At 37.4% G+C, this 20,964-nt stretch overlaps 1 protein-coding gene across 7 annotated transcripts in view; it reads left to right on the top strand.

Annotated features, from left to right (window-relative positions):
• LOC115217581 (RAC-gamma serine/threonine-protein kinase) overlaps nt 1–20,964 on the top strand; it is a 142,205-nt gene that overhangs the window by 22,566 nt on the left and 98,675 nt on the right. Inside the window, exon 1 of one of the 7 annotated variants that reach the window (XM_036507365.1) lies at nt 4,155–4,762. The exons of the other annotated variants lie outside the window; for them this stretch is intronic. The gene's annotated coding sequence lies outside the window, so the exon portion shown is untranslated. Of the gene's footprint in view, nt 1–4,154; nt 4,763–20,964 lie in introns of those variants that run through there. 7 annotated transcript variants of the gene reach the window in all.

Below are 20,964 nucleotides of genomic sequence, written 5' to 3'. Positions count from 1 at the left end.
TACCCTCTCAACCATTACTGTAGTTAATGCTCTAATGATAATTTTTATTGATGCTATGGTCAGGACTGTAGAACATATAACAATAATTGCCAGGTATGGCTTCAAACTTCTTATTCCATATCTCTTTCTCTTTTCTACTTTTTATTGTCATCATTAGCCAGCTCTCCGAGGAATTGAAATGGATAAGATATTAAATAATATATGCTTACAAATTGAAGTATGTTCCAGCCAAGCATTCTATTGTGCTGATGTTCAATTCTCAATGACTGAATCCATCTACCTATTAGTACATATCTTATTGGGTATGTTTCTTGTACATCCAAGTCATTTTATGTGTTTCTTTTATGTCCAAGTTCTTTCTGTATATCTGCAATAAATTCTCTTAGTTTATTTTATTTCATTAACCCTTACTGCTGAATTAAAACTTAACCCACACTTTAAAGTTCTTAAACAATGATGAATGGATTAAATATACTTACCTGAAAGGTAGCAAAAAATAAATTTGATGTGAATGTAACCTGTGCTATGACTGAAGGAAACGCAATGCAAATTTTGCATAAATTAGCATGAAAGAGTCGGGATAGTGATTTAAAACACACAGATGCCATTTATATTCACTTGTGTATTGTTGAGTAGCACATCTACAATCTGGTCGCTGACTCAATTCCACTGCATCTGTTTCAAACAATTTCAGGCTGTCATTTGTTCAGTAGGCTCAATAGTGATAAATATTTTATTGTGGCTGAAATCAAGAAAACAAACAATGTATATATATATATATATATATATCATCATCGTTTAACGTCCGCTTTCCATGCTGGCATGGGTTGGACGGTTTGACTGAGGACCGGTGAGCCAGATGGCTGCACCGGGCTCCAATCTGATCTGACAGAGTTTCTACAGCTGGTTGCCCTTCCTAATGCCAACCACTCCGAGAGTGTAGTGGGTGCTTTTACATGTCATGGGCACGAGGGCCAGTCAGGTGGTACTGGCAACGGCCATGCACAAATGGTGTTTTTTATGTGCCACCTGCACAGGAGCCAGTCCAGCGGCATTGGCAACGACCTCGCTCAAATGTTGTTTTCCACATGCCACTGGCATGTTTTCGGTCACTGGTCATTGCCTCGGTGAGGCCTAATGTTCGAAGGTCGTGCTTCACCACCTCATCCTGGGTCTACCTCTTCTACAGGTTCCCTCAACTGCTAGGATATGACACTTTTTCACAGAGCTATCCTCATTCATTCTCACCACATGACCATACCAGTGCAGTCGTCTCTCTTGCACACCACATCTGATGCTTCTTAGGTCCAACTTTTCTCGCAAGGCACTTGCACTCTGTTGAGTATGCACACTGACATTACACATCCAGCGGAGCATACTGGCTTCATTCCTTGCGAGCTTATGCATGTCCTCAGCATTCACTGCCCATGTTTCACTGCCATGTAGCATGACTGTTTGTACACATGCATCATACAGTCTACCTTTTACTCTGAGCAAGAGGCTCTTTGTCACCAGCAGAGGTAGAAGCTCTCTGAACTTTGCCCAAGCTATTCTTATTCTAGCAGCTACACTTTCAGAGCACCCACTCCCACAACTGACTTAGTCACCTAGGTAACAGAAGCTATCAACTACTTGTAGTTTTTCTTTCTGGAATGTAGCAGAAGTTAGGGTTAGTTGTTCTCTGCACATTTTCAGTGTTTATTGCTCCTGAGCATCTGCCACATACAAAAACTATCTTCCCAGTTAACCTTTCTTTGATATTGCTGCACCTCCTATGTGTCCAAAGCTTACACTGGCTAGCAGGGCCATCTACCTGAAGGGATTTGTGGTTTGGCTGCTTTTCTACTTATTAGGACATTGATTTTAGCCAGGTCGACTCTAAGGCCCTTCGATTCTAATCCTTACTTCCACACCCGAAACTTCTCCTCTAGTTCTGATAGTGACTCAGCAATTAGAGCAAGGTCATCAGCATAGAGGAGCTCCCAGAGGCATCCTGTCTTGAATTGCTCTGTTATTGCCTGGAGGACTATGATAACTAGGAGGGGGCTGAGGATTGAACCTTGGTGGACCCCTTCCTCTACCCGGAATTCTTCACTGTACTATGTACTATGTGTTCCCCTGTTGTCATCAGCTTGTAAATGTTCAAGACTAACACTAGCAGCATCGATGTCACTGGTCTGATAGAAATTGTAAAAGTATAGACACAATTCTTTCCTCCTCCGTGCCATTAAAAAAGAAGACACCTTTGTATCTCTCAAATGATACAAAGTATTCCTTTTGGCTTCTTTCTTTCTGTTTTTTTTTTGTTGTTAACCAGTTAACTCCCTTGTTTGCTATGCACAGCTCATCTTCTTGTCCGGTTTATGTTTCATAGTTAACTCCCCTTTAGTTTTTTTTTTTTTTTGATCCTTCATCATTCGTCTCTTTTGCTGCATTGCTCATCTATGAAGTCACTCACTCGATAGTTAACTCCCTTAATTGACTCATCTTTCCTTTGACTATCCCATATTTTTTTCAGACAGTGTATCTGAAAATCCTTATCCATTTCATAGATCAGTTAGGCATTATTTAACGAATAGTATGCTGTTGTTTCTAGTAGGTCGAGCGATCATGTAAGAGCATGTACGGGCAACCTTTTCCAGGAAGCGGGTCGCGTGAGACAGTTCCTCACCAGTCGCAATACTAAAAGAATTAGGTGCCAAGAAGGAATTAAAGAAAATCTTTTTGTTAGAGGTGCCATTGAGAAAGTCCCACGGACCGCAAGCTGCCCACGACTGCCGTAGAGGAAATTCGTTCCTCCCCATCGCTTATTCCCAAGAATTTACCAATTACCTGCTCACCTACACACCGTTTCATTTCAACGGTCTTTGATGCAACCCCCTACTTTTCTACTCGCTCTGTCTGCTCACTTCGTTTCATCTATCGCTCTGAATATTGGATCGAATGTCAAGTGCAGTTTTACGCTAGTTTTTAGTTTATTTGTCGACTGCTTAGATTTCAGTTGCTGTGGTATCAAGGACTTTAAAATGTGACTCCCCTCTGCACAGCAGCCTGCTTTGCTTTCTTTTATTCTCGTCAATTAAACTAAATGATCTCTCCCTCCCTCCTCTCCTTTCTCTCTCTCTATCACACAGTCGTCCTTTTCCCCTTTCCCAATAGTTAACACCCTCTTACTGTATCACTTATTTCGTTTCGATCTGCTTCTTAACGAACGTCATCGAATCGCATGTTTTTATGACAGTTTGTAGTTTAGTAGTCGTCTGCCTAGCGATCATAATTAGCACTAATCTACCAGAACTTTTATCAAAGACGTTCCAGCCATGGCCAGCTCATCTTTGAGCATACATAAAATACTATATCGTGTTAGGAACTCCAACATCCAATATATTCTTCGATTTTTTTTTTTTTTTAAAGTAGTAAGTGTTTGATTTAAGGGATATCTGGCTGCTGTTTCTAATAGCGATTCACAAAATAGAGGCTTCCTCGTTTCATTTATTAAATTTTTTTCTTTTCACCATTGGTTTCATAACGAGTGCAGTCGAATCTTTAAAATTGCTTTTACGACAGCTAAGAGTTTAGCAGTCGCTGGCCTTGGTAGTATTTTGGTTGCCGTGCTATCAAGGTCTTTTAAATACTAAAACACGTCTCCCCACCCTTACATACACACTCTCTTAATCTTCTTTCTCTCCACTCATATTCTTCTCTTTCTCTCTCACTCACTACTATCTTTATTTATCACTCCTATTCTCTGCTCTGATATTTCTTTCGCTCTATTACTCACCATTTTTATTTATTCCCTCTCTCTCACTAACATTTCCCTTTGCTCTTACCCTTTTATATCCCTACGTTCCATCTCTAGCATTTATTCCTTTTCCTTTCACTCTACTTTCCCCCTCTAGCATTTATACCCCTTTCTATTACACCCCTCTCATATATTTATACCCGTTTCCAGTTACTCTACTTACCTTCTCTAATATTTATTTTCCCTTTCTCTTACTCTCCTCCCCTTCTATTTCTTCCCTAATCCTTACATTCTCTTTCTCTATTAACACTATCCCTTGTCCTTCCCCCCATATTCTCTCTCTCTCTCTCTCTCTTTCACTCCCCTCTATTTCACTCTCTCTCTTTCCTTTTCTCCCTCACTTCTACTAGAAGTAAGCGAGGAGCGTGCAGGCTAACCCTGAAATGGCGAGAGATGACGAGATTAGAACGAGATGTAAAGACAGCTGACGTCAGTCAAAGTTGGCTTATCTTTTAGCTTTGATAACAACAACAACTTGGGGGAAAAGCTAAAAACGAACAAAAAAACAAGCAAAGCGAAAAAAAAAAACGAAACGAACAAAAACAAAAAAAAAGTAAAAGACAGGAAACAACAACAACAACAAAAAAAACACCCCCTCCTTTTTTTATAATACATCATTTTAGACCTTTTAAATTTGTTATATATTTATATATACATATATATACATATTTTTTAAGAAGGGGAAAAAAGGCCCAAAAATCAACAACTCAAGGATATATAAGGAAAAGAGACGTTAAACATCAAGCAAAACAAACAAACACACATACATATATGTGTATACACACACACACACATTAATATATCTGCACACACATTGACACAACCATAACAATAGTAATAATATGTTGTTATTAGTATTGTTATAATACTAATAACATTTATTATAATATACTACTAATAACTGTAACAGTATTAATAGTGATTATAGCTTCATACAAAATTGGATTTATTTTAGAGCAGGTAATGTATTCGTTAAGAACCAATTTTTGTTTGTGTGTGTATATGTGTTTGTGTGCATATATATATATATATATATATATATATATATATATAATATGTATATTTGCCTTTTTAAGCTTTCTTTTTGTCGTAGTCTCTTGTGTGTTGGTTGTGCTGAGGAAAAAAAAAATCTATTTTTAATTCTGTAGACTTATTACAGGGCACTGCACGGCACCGTCACACATTCAAATGTGCCTATTTATTTTCACAGACATACACACACACATTCACGGACACTTTTTCTTTTTTACAGATACTCCCGTAATTTTTCCACAGACGCAACTACTTTATATATTGTTCATATATGAAACATACACACGCACACACGTATATCTTAATATATATATATATATGTGTGTGTGTGTGTGTGTGTGTACCTGCACACATGTGTCTGAATGTATAAATTGCTTCGTTCTTGCATTTAAAAAATTTTTCTTCTATATGCATCTAACAAAATGTTTACATGAAATTGAAGTTTGTTTCCTCTTAAACACTCCTCTCTCATACTATTTGTGTTAGCTATAAAACACACGGATAGGCATACAGTGTTTACAGTTCATTATTTTCTTTGATATGCATCTATCTATTCATTTATTTATTATTTGAAGTATAGAATGGAAAGGAGAGGGGGGGATATCCATTTAAAAATCGAATGCCCGACTTCACCACCGCCACACTATAAATCAAATGTGAATGGTGATGTATCTGGTTTTTTTCTTTTTTACTCCATCCCTCCCCTTCATACTTTGATTCATAAAACGTGTAATTATTATTCCCACATACAAATATATTTATTACATCTCTTTATAATAGTGAACGAGGGAATCTCTATGCTAGAAATAGCTCTCACGTCTCTTTCAAATTACATCTTACAGTCTTTTAATAAAAGACACATTAGACAGTGTATTCTTAGATAGACGGGATGATCGTGAGTGGGGGAACGAATTTCATCCATCGGGTCTCCTCGACCAGGGATTGAGGCTATACTACGCCTCGTAGAATCATTAAACACTCCACACTCATGAATATATATATATTCCACATGTTTTCTATCTATCTGGAGATTATATATATTTTACTAATGGTACTTATTTTATCGATCCCGGAAGAATGAAATGTATAGTCGATCTGGGTGAAAATTTATTAAATGAATATACTTTATTATGTATGTGTACTGAGAACCCCACCTCACCAAATTGAAACGTGTGTGTGTGTATTATGTATGTAATATCCATATATAAGCTATATATTATGTTCACACATTGTGCGTACATATACAACTGCGAAACTCTGCTGCTTTCTCATCTATCTATCTATCTATCTAATATATGTATGTAGTGTGTGTTTCGAATTTCCATCACTATCATCATTGTCAACACCACAGTTCGTATTTAAGATGATGTAGGAGGGGCGGTCTGTCGACAATAAAGCGTGTTGCATTGCTCTCTATAGTTGCAAGTGGGGGAACAGTGAGGGAGAGAGAGAGAGAATAAGGAGAGTTGTAGTAGTTTTACAGTGGGAGGGGGTTCACATATATTCAATAAGAGAAGAAATATTACAGAGAGAAAACATTAGAGGGGAGGGTCACGTAAAATGTGTTATCTAGCGAGTTTGTGTGCGTGTTTATACACACACACACAAATATATATATATATATATATACACACGCGCGCGCATAATGCATAATCTAGGGAAGAAACCTCTACGTGGTCGTTGCAAATAGCAACCAAATCTCCAACTCATTACTCTTCCATTTTAGAAAACTATTTATTGAATGGTATGATTCTCAGTGTACTGTGCTCGGGAGAAAACGATGACTTGGTCGCGATTGGAAAGGCTTTGATTCAAGGTCTGCTCAGACAATGCTGACCTAGGGCTACTCAATATCTGTGTGTGTGTGTGTGTGTAAAGCAAGAACTAATATGAGAGAGGCTGATGCAAGGAGGCAGTAAAGAGAGGTGGGGGTTACAAAGACACAGAGAAATGGTTTTCATTAGAGATGGTTGTTAGTGTTAGGTAGGGCGTTATATAAAGAATGATGAGCTAGACAGTAAAAAAAAAATGGAGAGGAGGAAGAGAGAGAGAGATACATGTTGAGTGAGAAACACGCACATGCATCCATGCATGTGCGACACAGAATGATGATTTTTATATCTGCACACACGCACGCTTCTTTTAGTCTTAGGACTGCGGCCATGCAGGAGTAACGCCTTCAGGTTATAAAGCGCTAGTTTTTACACGCACACTTACGTCTGAATAAAATGTGCCTGTGTTTGTGTGTGTGTGTGTGTGTGTGTGGTTAAGAATTCTGCATGGACGACTTGCGTGGTTGTGCATTTTAAGAAATTTGCATCACAGATACGTGGCTTCAGGCTCGTTGCGACCATGGGCAAGCATCTTTTACCCAAAGTCTTCAGTTTAACCTAACCTTTTGAGCGAAATTTCGTAAACGGAAACTATGGAAGCCCATCAACGGGACCGTTCCTGTTTCTTATGCAGTATATGTAATTGATCGCCCGGTCTAACACCACAACCTGGGGGGCTTGAAACAAGCTTCTGGACAAGATCTGACGATAACTTTGTTCCCGTTTTTCTTCGAGACTCTACAAAGGTTGATGGGCGCTGTCCTTCCTTGTGTGACTAAACCATTAGAATAAAATTAAAAAAAGTTAGTGGTGGGTGCTCTGTAGAGGCGAGACTCTCACTCTTCGTCGTTTAGTAGCTTCATTGCTGTACAACTAATGCCTTGGTCCTTGGGAATTACTAACTGCTCAACAGCATAAATACCATTGTTATTCGCTACAGCAGTTCTTGTCGACCAAATATCATCGTCATCTCTGGTTCTCTTAGTTTTCATTATTTTCCCTTCTCTTCATACCGCTCCTTATCATTTTATTCACACACTTAAACGCGGTGCATATATACGGCCATACACACACTTATACATATATATATATATATATATATATATAATATATATATATATATTATATATATATATATACACACCCATGTATGTATGCGTGCATATGTATATGTAGTAAATAGATACACATGGACTGCACACACTGCATAATTCGTCTAAATTAGGTATTCTCTAAGAAGGTACTAATGAAGTGTTTTGACTAATATATATATATATATATATATATATATATATATATATATATATATACACACACACACACACACATGTATGTTATATAGTAATATATACGTATATAAAATGATGCATACATTATGTGTGCGTGTGCGCGCGCACACAGACAAAATAAGGGAATAAGGATGTATTTGAGGACATGTTCAGGCATACAATTTCTTTCTTTTTTTTTTAATAATCAGTTTACACTCAGTTTATATGTGTGTATATATATGTAGAAACTAAGCGACGTCTCCGTTTCAAGACACTCCTACTGCTTGGAAAACAAAACGGAATATAAGAATGTATGAAAGTGTCATAATAATAAGAAGAAGAATAAGAATAACACTTCCTTTAATTAAATAAGAATTTAATAATAATATTAAAATAATAATAACCAGCATTGTAGTTTCATATTTCTTAGTGTGGGTTTCGGTAAGCCGGTTCCGTCTATTCCTCCGCTGTTAACCATTTATATAAATAAATATATAAATGTCAGTGAGTCACTCACTCGATCTTCGCCTCTCTATCTCTCCCACTCACATTCATGTGTGTGTGTACACACACACACACACATGCAGCAGTCGTTGTCTTCATAATCTTTCCAGCTTTCATCAAGTGTTAATTTCTCGCCGTGCAACATCCACAGTGTTTCAATACCTTAACTCTCTTTCTCTGATGTACACACACACACACGCATATACAATTTTCATCGTGCATGTGTATGCAAATATATATATATATATACACACACACACAAATATGAGAGAGAATCCACTATGTGGACGCTCTTACGCTAAAGATAGACCGCAAGGGTCTCAACCACTAAGAATTGTTCTCGAGAAAAATTTAGCACACTATGAACGTAAGCGAGCAGGACAAATGAAAAATAACAAAAATATAGATTATATATATATATATATAATATATTTTTTCACATACATGCATAATTTTTCTCGTGGACATACTCATATATTCAGACATATGGTATCTGTGTCTGTCTCTCTGTCTATGTATCTATCTGTCTATCTAACTACATGTCTGTCTCTCTGTCTAACTACTTGTCTATGTAGCTATCCATCCATCCATCAAGCAATCTGCATGTGTATGTAAAATACAAACAAATTATATAAGTATATATTAAACATGTATACTGTATAATTACACACACACACACACACACACACATGTATGATGGTAGTTCTCCATTGTTCGATGATGAAGATACATTTCATCGGTCAGATGAATTCCATGTTCCACAATTGATGTCTAATTAATGGTTGCGCATTCCACGGCCATGTGTACCCTTAACACACTTCAAAGCTTATAACCTGTGACATTACAGGTGAATCAGTCTGACAGGCGTGTATACAGATGACATGCAGTGGGAGTGAACACAGGACCTTGTGGTTATGAAATGAACTTCTTTACTCTTTGCCCATGTGTCTTTTTTTTTTTACTTGTTTCAGTCATTTGACTGCCACCATGCTGGAGCACCGCCTTTAGTCGAGCAAATCGACTCCCAGGACTTATTCTTTGTAAGCCTAGTACGTATTCTATCGGTCTCTTTTGCCGAACCGCTAAGTTACAGGGACTTAAACACACCAGCATCGGTTGTCAAGCGATGTTGGGGACAAATACGCGCGCGCACGCACACACACACACACACACACACATATGTACGACGGGCCTATTTCAGTTTCCGTCTACCAAATCCACTCACAAGGCTTTGGTCGGCCCAAGGCTATAGTAGAAGACATTTGCCCAAGGTGCCATGCAGTGGGACTGAACCCGGAACCTATATAATGTCTGTATATGTGTGTATGTAATATTTAACATAAATAGGCAGATATATATTGTATATGTATATAATATAGTGTGTGTTAGTTTGCATATACATATTTAACACGTGTATATATATATATATATATATATATATATATATATATGTGTGTGTATTATATATATATATACACACATACATACATAGTCTCAAGCATGGCTAAGAGACTGAAGAAATTCACTTTGCAACCACATGGTTTTTTGGGTTTCAATCCCCAGCCTCACTTTAGTTGTCTTCTACTACAGTCTGGTCTGTGAGATGATCTGATAGTCAGAAGCAGCAAGAAGCATTTATTGTGTGTATATGTGTGTGTGTGTATATATATATATATATATATATATATATATATATATACACACACCAGTCAGTCTATTAGATGTTATTGCTATATACAGCTGGTCACCATGTACTTCCTCATATTGTTGTAGCTTTTAAATGATGCCACTGCACTGGCTAGTGAGCAGGTTGACATTTCCCCTGAGCCAAGCGTCACTCTGTTGCAGGGTTGTGTGTGTGTGTGTGTATATCACAAACACATGCACACACATATTCGACATTCATTATTGCTTGAGTGAAACAATGCTGATTTGATATTGCTTCTCAGAATTATGACCAGTTGCTCTGTGCTTTTGCAGGCCTGAGGGATAATAAGGAGCTGGAGAAGTTGTAGAAAAAGGTGTTGGTGAGAGAAAGATGAGGAGTGAAGGTTGGGGTGTTGCTAAGGTGGTGAAGAAGCCATGTCTGAAGAGCCAGTGTGGAAAAAAGATGTAGGAGTGGGGTAGCAGCAGATGAATACAGTGAAAGATGCAGAGAGTATCATAGACGCAATGAGTGAGTCGAGGATGGATGAAAGGAGAGCATTCCAACCACATTCATTACCTGTTTTAGTGTTTTCTCTGCCTTATTTGCATGAGAGTACAGGTTTTCTCCTACACTGTATGTTGTCATTTATCATGGTTCTTTGTCAATCTGTTTTACAAGGGTCAATAACTTTAACTTTTTTGTTACCATATTTCTATTGAGATTTGTTATCATATTTCTGTTGAGATTTTGGCGTTAGGAAGGGCATCCAGCCGTAGAAACATTGCCAGATCAGACTGGGCCTGGTGCAGCCTTCTGGCTTCCCAGACCCCAGTTGAATCATCCAACCCATGCCAGCATAGAAAGCGGACGCTAAACAATGACGATGATGTTGATGATGCTCTGTGTTTCTTTCAATTAATTTTAAATATAACAAAGAATTTAGTAAAATAACTTTATCATTAGCTAGTTTGTGACAGGCTTGGTGGCAGATTTTAATTTAGAACTTTTGAAAATAAGACATTTGTACTACAGAGCCAGAGGCGGTTTCAGGTGAGTTGGTATCAAAAAAGGTTAAATCAGTTTTCATTACATTGTCCCATGTCTTTCTGCATCAGGTATGGGTAACCTTTTTTAAGAAGACTGCATAAGACATGACTCAACATCAGATGAGTCATAGTACTAAAAAAATTCAAGGTAACTTTTTGTTTAGCATGCTATTCAGAAAGTCCTGCAGGATGCAGATTGCCAATGATGTCTCTAGATCTTTCTTTTCCACAAGCACTGTCCTCTACTTTGGATGCTTGGCATTTCCTTTAATATATCCATTATCATTACATACCCTGGTTTGGTATGTGCAACAATAAATCACACTAGAAATCAAATTCTGTTTTATCTGCAGAAGATCAATTTCATCAATCACTTGGTAGTAGTAGCTTAGATTGTTCAGTGACTGTCCAACAAATCTGTCTGATTTCTTTGCTGTTGTGACATCATTGTTTAATGTTTGACATTGGTCTCTTGCTTCAAGCAGGGTGCGTTGCTATGTAGCATGGTGAGGTGTCCTACCTGGGCTTGGTGTTTGTGATAGCGATTACTTAGTGCTGAAAGGTATTGTATTTAATGCCCTGCAAGGCACTGTTATGGCTGTGTAGATACAGAGTTCATTTTGTAATTACCTGGTTTTGGTTCAGTCCCACTGTGTTGAACTTTGTGCAACGGTCTTCAACCATAGCCTCAGACTGATCAGTGCTCTGTATTCACAAGTTTATGTGAATTTGATAAATGGAAACTGTACAGATATTCGTCATACATATGTTTGTGTGTGTACATAGACATTTACATTCGACATCTTTGCCTCATACAGGAGCAAAGCAGTGAACGTTGTTTACATTCCCTGTAAACAATATGTCCTTTTGCCTCATGCATGTTTGAAAAACCTGTGTGTAAGCAATAGTATTTATGGCATTCACCCCTAACTCTTTTGTTACCATATTTCTGTTGAAATACCTCACCTTTGATTCAATTAATTTTGAAAATGATGAAGAATTTAGTTAAGTAACTTTGTCATTATTAACCTGATGTTTGGAACATAAACCAACATGAAATTTTGAAAGCATGTTCAGATCACTTTAGACATGAAGTTTGTATTGTAGAAGTAGAGGTGTCTTGGGCAGGTTGGTATGAAAATGGTTAAAATACTGCCTCAATAAGTCTTTGTCTAACCCAGTGGTTCTGAACTGGGGTCCACATGGTCCCTGAGGGTCCATATAAGATTTTTTTGGTGGGGTTCATGTAACAAAGAAGTAAATTGGGGATCCACAATAGTATTTTAAGGGCCCCTGAAAAAATTTTGCTTTTGATGTGTGTATTGATATGCATTGCAAGAAACAGCTAAGTTTCTTTCTTTAACATTTGTGAAAAATAAAATAGGGATTTTGAAAGGAGTTTCTAGAAAACTAGTTTTTAAATTTCAAATGGCTTTGGGGATCCACCAGAATAAAATAATCAAAGGAGCCCATAGGTAAAAAATGGTTGAGAATCCCTGGTCTAACCTATGCCAGCATGTAAAAATGGGTGTAGAAGGTACAAACAAAATCCATACCCAGTACATTCAGTAAAGTGTTTTATGAAGGAGCAAAACTGAAAAGAGATTACAGAGACCACTACATTGTGTCAAGGATGTGACAAAGTGCTTTTATAAAATGCACTTGGTACTCTCTCGGTGGTGATAGGAGGGCATCTTGTATTTTAAGCTATACAAAAGGAAACTGAAACGTGTGAGTGAGACAGTCCTTTAACTCGTCCAAGAGGTAGTAATATCAAATAAGAACTGAACAGGATCATGATAACCTGTCCAGCCCATACCAGCAGGGAAAGGAAATGTAAAATGATGATAATTGTCATTTAATGTCTGCTTTTCCCTATTTCCTTGAGTCAGATGGAATTTATTGAGGCGGAATTTTCTTCAGCCAGATATCCTTTTTATTGCCAGCCCTCACCTGTTTCCAAGCAAGGTAATATTTCACTGTGGCCAGACATTTTTTCACGAAAAAACTGGGAATGAACAACATTACGTTTATGATGGTGATACTTATTTACAACCATCACATGTCAAGACAATAGTATGCACATGTGCACACACACATATATACATGTATGTCAGGCTTCTCTCAGACTTCCTTCTACCAAATCCACTCACAAAGCTTTGGTTGAAGACACTTACCCAAGGTATTCAGTGGGACTGAACCATGGTTGGGAAGTAAGCTTTTTCATCACAGAGCCTTGCTTGATATATACACCAGTGTAAACATGCCATCTTTTAGATAGCATTGATTACATTGATTTGATATTATATTATATATTCCTATAGTGTTTATGCATAAGTATACATATGGAATGCATGTGGGAAGATTGCTAGCAGAACATGTAACATGAAGGAAGCTAAAATGTCAATGGTGGAAAATGTAAAATAGAGTTATAAAATAAAATGCAATTATGTTAAAAGAACATGCATTTATAAAGCAATGAAAAATTACTGTCTAAATACTGCCAATAAATTTATATATATATATATATATATAAAACTGGCATACTGTCAGATATATCAACGAGGGTTCTAGTTGATCTGATCAACAGATCAGTCTGCTCATGAAATTAACTCCACAGATACACATACCCTTAACATAGTTCTCAAGGAAATTCAGTGTCACACAGAATGTGACAAAGCTGACCCTTTGAATTACAGGTACAACTCATTTTTGCCAGCTGAGTGAACTGGAGCAATATGAAATAAAGTGTCTTGCTCAAGGACACAACGTGCCACCAGGAATCAAACACATGACCTTACGATCATGAGCTGATTACCCTACCACTAAGCTACATACCTTCACATATATCTGTATATTAGACACACATACACACTTTAATGCATTTTAATACAGTTAGTTTATGTTACTAAACATAATATCATTTGAAAGAACGTTTTATTCACTTCTATCTGAAGTAAAAAAATTAAGCCTATCTCATTCACAATATTGTCACCCTTTTCATGAAGACCAAATGAAAGAAGTGTATTGTTTGTTTATATATAATATGCAGTTATATAATCAAATATTGTTACATGCAAAATGAAAGTGATGCAAAGCAAGCCGATATGTAGATATTTAATAGTAATGTAATCTTAGTATTATTTATGCTGAAAAGAAAAATGGTAGAAGTATTCCTTTTTAAGATGTACCAGTCTCCATATTCTTTGAAATTGTTTTGGATATACACTCCTGAAAATATTCATAATTCTATGGAGCGAACCCAGATTTACCCATTAAAAGAATTACAGTGAGATTGCTCACCCTTGATGCTTCTTACTTGATGTGGTTAGCTAGAACCTAGGCTATGCCCAGATAATTTATCCCTGTATACTTATCATATGTGTGTGTGTATATATATATATATATATATATATATATATATATAGGCTACTGGAATTCTGTGATGCATGTAACCTTTTAATCTGCAAGACTAACTTCAGGAAGCCAGACAGCCACCTTATAACCTATCAATCAGGGGACTCTGCTAGCCAGATTGATTTCATCCTCACCAGACAGTGGGATGCAGGGTTACTCTTAAATACTAAGACCCTCTCCGGTGAAGAATGTACCCCCAGCATAGGCTAGTCATTAGTGACTTTAGGTCTGAGGCCAGAAGGATACCAAGAAGCAGACCAATCTAGAAAAGAAGGATTTGGACGCTAAAGAACCCTTCACATGGTCAGAGATTTAGGGACATCCTCATCAAGAAATCTGATGAGAGGGAGGAGGAGCTACAGACATCGGACATAGAAGGTAGCTGGAAATTCCTACGGGACAGCTTGCTGAGTGCCACAGACCAAGTCTGCAGATGGTGCAAAGTCCCTTCCAGACCTAGAGTTACATGGTGGTGGAATAGTACGGTAGACAAAGCCATCAGAGCAAAGAAACAGGACTGGAAAGCCTGGAGGGATAGGGGTAACAGGGAACTGTACCAGGTAGCCAAAAGGGAGGCTGGGCGGCGGGTATACATAGCCAAGGGCGAAACGGAAAAGAAGTTTGCCAATGTCCAGCGACGCGAGGACCAAAGAACAGATATTTCGGATTGCTAGACAGTGTGTGAGAGAAAATTGTGATGTCACAGGAGAGAAATGCGTCTGCATGGATGATGGTGCACTTTTAATGTTTCTGAAAAGAAAGAGGCTTGGAGAAGCCATTATAAAAGACTGCTGAATGTGGAGAATGAATGGGAGGAGGAGAGTCTGCCAAATGTTGACCCAGTAGAGGGACCAGCTATCCCAATAGACAGCTCCCTAGTAGATAAAGCAATTAAGGGTATGAAGCCAGGAAAAGCCCCCAGCCCATCAGGAATCACTGCTGAGATGCTTAAAACATCTGGTGGTGTGGGCTATGGTCTAGTCACCCGCATTGTAAACAAGGTAGTTAATAATGGAGTCATACCCAATGACTGGCGTATCAGCACCATAGTCAACTGCTACAAGGGTAAAGGTGATGCTCTAGATTGAAATAACTATAGGTGTATCAAACTGCTGGATCAGGTGATGAAGGTCACAGAGAGGGTCATAGCTCATCTCATTAGGGAGAGAGTCTGCAGTTTGGTTTTGTTCTGGATAGAAGTACCACTGATGCTATATTACTGGTTCAACAACTGCAGGAGAAATACCTAGCTAAAGATAAACCCCTCTACTTAGCTTTCGTGAACTTGGAGAAAGCCTTTGACGTGGTCCCCCGATCCCTTATCTGGTGGGCAATGCGGAAACTGGAGATTGACGAATGATTAATAAGGGCTGTACAGGCCCTATACAGAGACTGGAGGTTAGGATTGGCAACAAGTATAGTGAAGAATTCCGGGTAAAAGTAGGGGTCCACCAAGGTTCATCCCTCAGTTCCCTTTTATTCATCATAGTCCTCCAGGCAATAACAGAGGAATTCAAGACGGGTTGCCCCTGGGTTTTCCTCTATGCCGATGACCTGGCCCTCATAGCTAGGTCACTACTTTGAGGGGTTTTATTCAAATAAATCAATCTGTTTTACTGAACTTTTATGAGGATGTAAACAAACCAACACTTGTAAAGTGGGGCAGGACAAACACTAACATAGGCGCACACACACCATTCATGACTCTAATACCTTAATCACCCATTTATCATAGATTCCTATTGTCTCTTACTACTTATCTCTCTAACATTTCTTCTTTCTGAAGAGACAGAATCACATCAAAACACCTGTACTTCAGAGTCCCTCATGTCACTGAATAGTATGTCATCTAAAGGGAGATGTTTTTCAAACAAAAAATGATAGTGAGAAGCCATCACATATATACATACACACACAAGGTTTTGAATTGGCAGTTATCAAGGTCTCTGATTAAAGGTTTTATACTATTTGAAATTCTACCAAGCTCAGTTGCCTTTCATTATTTCAAGGTCAATAAATGAACTACTAATCAATTACTGGTGTTAGTTCTTACTCCCTCCTCCCCCCCCTCTAACAAATCAACTATTACTAGACCTAGGGAGCAATAGCCTCCACCAGGTTTAACTCTTGATACCAACCCGGCTGAAACCGTCTCTGGCTCTGTAGTACAAATGTCTTGTTTTCAAAAGTTCTGAATTAAAAGCTTCCACCAAACCTTAGTCACAATTTATGTTCCTAACACTCGCTCAATGATAACTAAGTTATTTTACTAAATTCTTTGTTGTATTTAAAATTAATTGGAAATAATAGCATCTCAACAGAAATATGGTAACAAGATAGTTAACCTTTTAGCATTTAAACCAGCTATATCTGACCAAAATATTCTACCTGTTCTCTGTTCAAGGCAGCCAGATCTGGTCTCTTACATCTATCTTGCAATGTCACAGCTCTGAGATGATGCATGAGACAAAACAATTTAATAAATAAGCATTATGTTTAACAAAATAATTTGAATACTGAAGGGTTAAATGCTCAATATGTGCTGTGTTTTATGATTGTGTGTCAAAACTCTATCAGTATTTGAGAGCCCAAGGCAAAGCAATGTATTTGTGTGTGTGTATGCATGTATGTATCTATATATATTTACATGTCTGCACACGTGTGTGTGAATGTGCATATACTCATACATATATGTATATATATATTTTCATGCTTACATGAATAAATATGTCTTTCTCTGTATATGTGTGTGTGTGTATATATATATATAGTGTGCCTTTGGTAATGGACATAATTCATTTCAGAACCTCATTTGTTACCTCAAAATTTTGTTAGCAGATTAATTTAAGTATGTATAATTAGGGATGGTTTGTTCCAAACTGTTAAGGAATAGTGAAAGTTTCCCTTCAAACTATTCTTTTGATAATTACTAAAACACAAATTATCATTAAAAATCAGTGCATATAATTAAACTGATGTAATATTATATATATCAATCCGTATGATATGTCAATGAAGGGGATTAATTCAACATGACTTTCTTGCATCCAAATCACCATCTAATGTCCCTTTTTAATTGCTGTTATGGGATGAACAGTTTGATGTGACCTGATGAGTCAGAAGGCTGTACCAGGCTCCTGTGTCCACTTTGACTTGGTTTCTACAGCTGTTTGCTTTTTCTAATAACAATCATTTCACAGAGTATGCTAGGTGCTATTTTTTTTTCATGGTACCAACATAGGTGGGGTATAGTATAAAGGGATATGAAAACATGCAAGTTAAAAATATAAAGAAGAAATTATATATTATATGCACAGGTGTAGCAGTGTGGTAAGAAGCTTGCTTCCCAACCACATGGTCCTGGATTCAGTTCCATTGCATGGCACTTTGAGCAAGTGTTTTCAACAATAGTCTTGGATTGACTAAAACCATGAGAGAGGATTGGAAACTGAAAGAAACCCCGTTGTATACATACACACACACTCACACACACATATTATATCTTGTGTGTCTGCGTTTGTCCCCCACCACTGCTTGACAACCAGTATTGGTGTGTTTACATCCCTGTAACTTAGCAGTTCAGTAAAAGAGACCAATAGAATAAGCACTGGGCTTATGAAAAAAGGGAGAAAGAAGTACTGGGACTGATTTATTCAACTAAAAATTCTTCGAGTTGGTGCCCCAGCATGGTTGTTGTTTAATGACTGAAAAAAGTAAAAGATAAAAGATAATAATTGAAAAATCACACAATTTGCGAGTGGCTGGCTGTTTATCCAAAGTGAGGGACAAGAGGAAAGGAAGAAAGATTAGTAATCTTTAAGTGTTTTTAGCAAAACAATTTTGTTCTGCATGAGAATCATCTGGGGTTTCTCTTATTGAAAATGAAACAACAGAAGTAGAAGGTTTTGGGGGGTTTTTGTTTTAAAGAAAGTATTCAGGGTGGATTGCTATAGTCTATTCTTCTGGTCAATCCAACAGTACTGCAACATAGTTCACACCTGACTAAACTTCCTTTGAGAGGGAGTAATATGTTCTCACAGTGTCTGCAAGCTGACACCAAAGAAAAATTCCTTCTTCAGCTTGCCTCTCGAGATGGTTCTTTCCCATTTTGATTGTCTTCCTTAGAGCTCAATCCTTGTTGCAAGCTTGCTCCATGACTTTTTTTTTAAACACAGAGCATTTGCAATGGTGAAGTGGTTTTCCCAAAACTCTTTTAGTGTAATATCAATGGATAAAGTCACTTCAAAACAGGTCTTGAGTAGATGCTTTGTGTATAAGATTTTAAAGCATGCAATCCTTTGCTGATCCAGGGTCTATAGCAGACGAATGGTATCAATAGACAGAAAATGGACTTTGATAAAATTACACTCCTGTATGATTTGGTCCAAGAGGTTGGGAGAGTATATTGGAACAGTAGTCATAGTAAAAGCCTTAATGAATGATTTGTTTCTTTGATGTCACATACAGTGGGAGAAACACATCAATGAATCACACAGAAAACAGATTTCTTGTTTAGACCCTTTGAGTTGGTAGCACGCTGAACATCAGTTCCATTCTTGTTAATATTCTTCAAGGCTCTGGGGTTTTCTGAATTTTACACTAGGAGTAGCCTAACATTCAAACTTGGAGTCCCTTGAAGCATTTATGCAGAAAAGTAATGTTAACCTTATCCTTCACCAGTTTATGTTGAGATAACCTGGTCTCCTATGTGATGTATGTTGTCTTTGGCATAGTTATAAATCTGTTGAGAACACAAATTACTCTCCTTCACAAGTTTACAAAATTCAGTACAATCTGTTTCTGCAGTAACTGAGTCTGATCTGGCAGCTTCAACATGCCTGTACTTCTCAGCATTGTGAACACTGAAATGTTTTTTGAATGATTTGAACCAACCTTTGCTGGCTTTAAACTCCACTAGTTTCCCAACATTGGTAATAGGAGCATCTCCTTCAAGTTGTTCATAAATAGACTTAGCTTTTGCACAAATAAATGATCCATTCACTGAATTACTAGCTAATTGTTTTTCTTTTATTCATGTTAATTATACAGTTTTCATTTCATCCATGTATGAGGCACAAGTATTATTAAGCTTTCATATAACTTTGTCACCATCGCACTCTTTAGCTTAGCATGCATATATATATATGTAGAGAGAGAGAGAAAGAGTAGGTGTGTGTATATATATATATATATAGATGAGCCATCAAAAGTACAAATATGCAAATTAGGCTATTCACTAATGTACTAGCCTAATTTACAATTATTTTATACAGTAGTTGATGTGTGCTTTGATTGAGGGAAGAAGCTGGAATGTTTTCTGAAAGCTGTCAGCAAACTGCAAACTAGTACATCAACAGACAATCTCTTTCTATTTTTTCTGCACACCAGAGGCATAGAAAGAATGTGCTTACGTTCTTAGTTCACTCACAGTAAGGCTTTGTAATATTAAAGTTTATTTCAGTTCTTCTGATTTATGTTGTTGTGCATTATATATATAGATGTCTATACATGTGTACATATATGTTTATATATGCTTATATATGTCTACATATGTGTATGTATGTGTGTGCGTGTGCCAACACACAAACATGTGTGTCTGTATGTTCAAAATTGGTATTGAGTGTTGCATGTGGAACTGCTTTGAAAGAAGAATGCAATTGACTTAATTAATTTTTTATAATGACTAATTTACTTGGTGAATTGCTTTTATTCATGAAGACTGAACAAAGCTACTACAGTTAACTTCTCAGACACATACACACACGAACATAGTATGTAATAGCCAAAACACTGGTGTTTGTACCTCGGGCTTGGCCTGATGGGTTAGGTTTCTGAAGAAAGGCATTGAACTTTGTCTATAAAGCTCCACTTTTTACTTTTTATTTCCAAACAGTTTGTATTCCTATGGAGATTTGGGAGCCAGTCAAGACTCTCTCATTAGCTGTAGTTTGTGTATATGTGTCTGTATGTAGACATGTGTATATTTTTATATTTGGCTTTACAACTAAGTAGATATATATAGAGTCTATTTTGCATGGTAGGTTCTTATTGGTTTGTACCACAAAAGCTGTTTATACTTAGGAATGTGCGTATATATAGTGTATGTATCATCATCATTTAACGTCCATTTGCCATGCGGGCATGGGTTGGACAAACTCATGTTGGTAACTCCAGGCATATATCCATATATGTGTGTGTAGTGGTATGTATGCATTCTAGTGGTTAGTATGTTCAGCTAATAATAATGAGCCATAATTTTGAATCCTGGACTGGATGTTGCATGAAGTCCTTGAGCAAGTTGCTTCATTTCACATCCTCCCCTCTAATCGGTTGAAAGTGAGTGCCAGCCTGTTATTGGTGCAGCCTTGTCACATCATTCATGTCCGGCTTTGTCAAGGAGTGGGAGGGCTGAGAG

Source organism: Octopus sinensis, linkage group LG11 (genome assembly GCF_006345805.1).
Source record: "Octopus sinensis linkage group LG11, ASM634580v1, whole genome shotgun sequence".
NCBI lineage: Eukaryota > Metazoa > Mollusca > Cephalopoda > Octopoda > Octopodidae > Octopus > Octopus sinensis.
The sequence above is the reverse complement of the archived record's forward strand: the minus strand, read 5'-3'. Positions and strand labels throughout refer to the sequence as shown.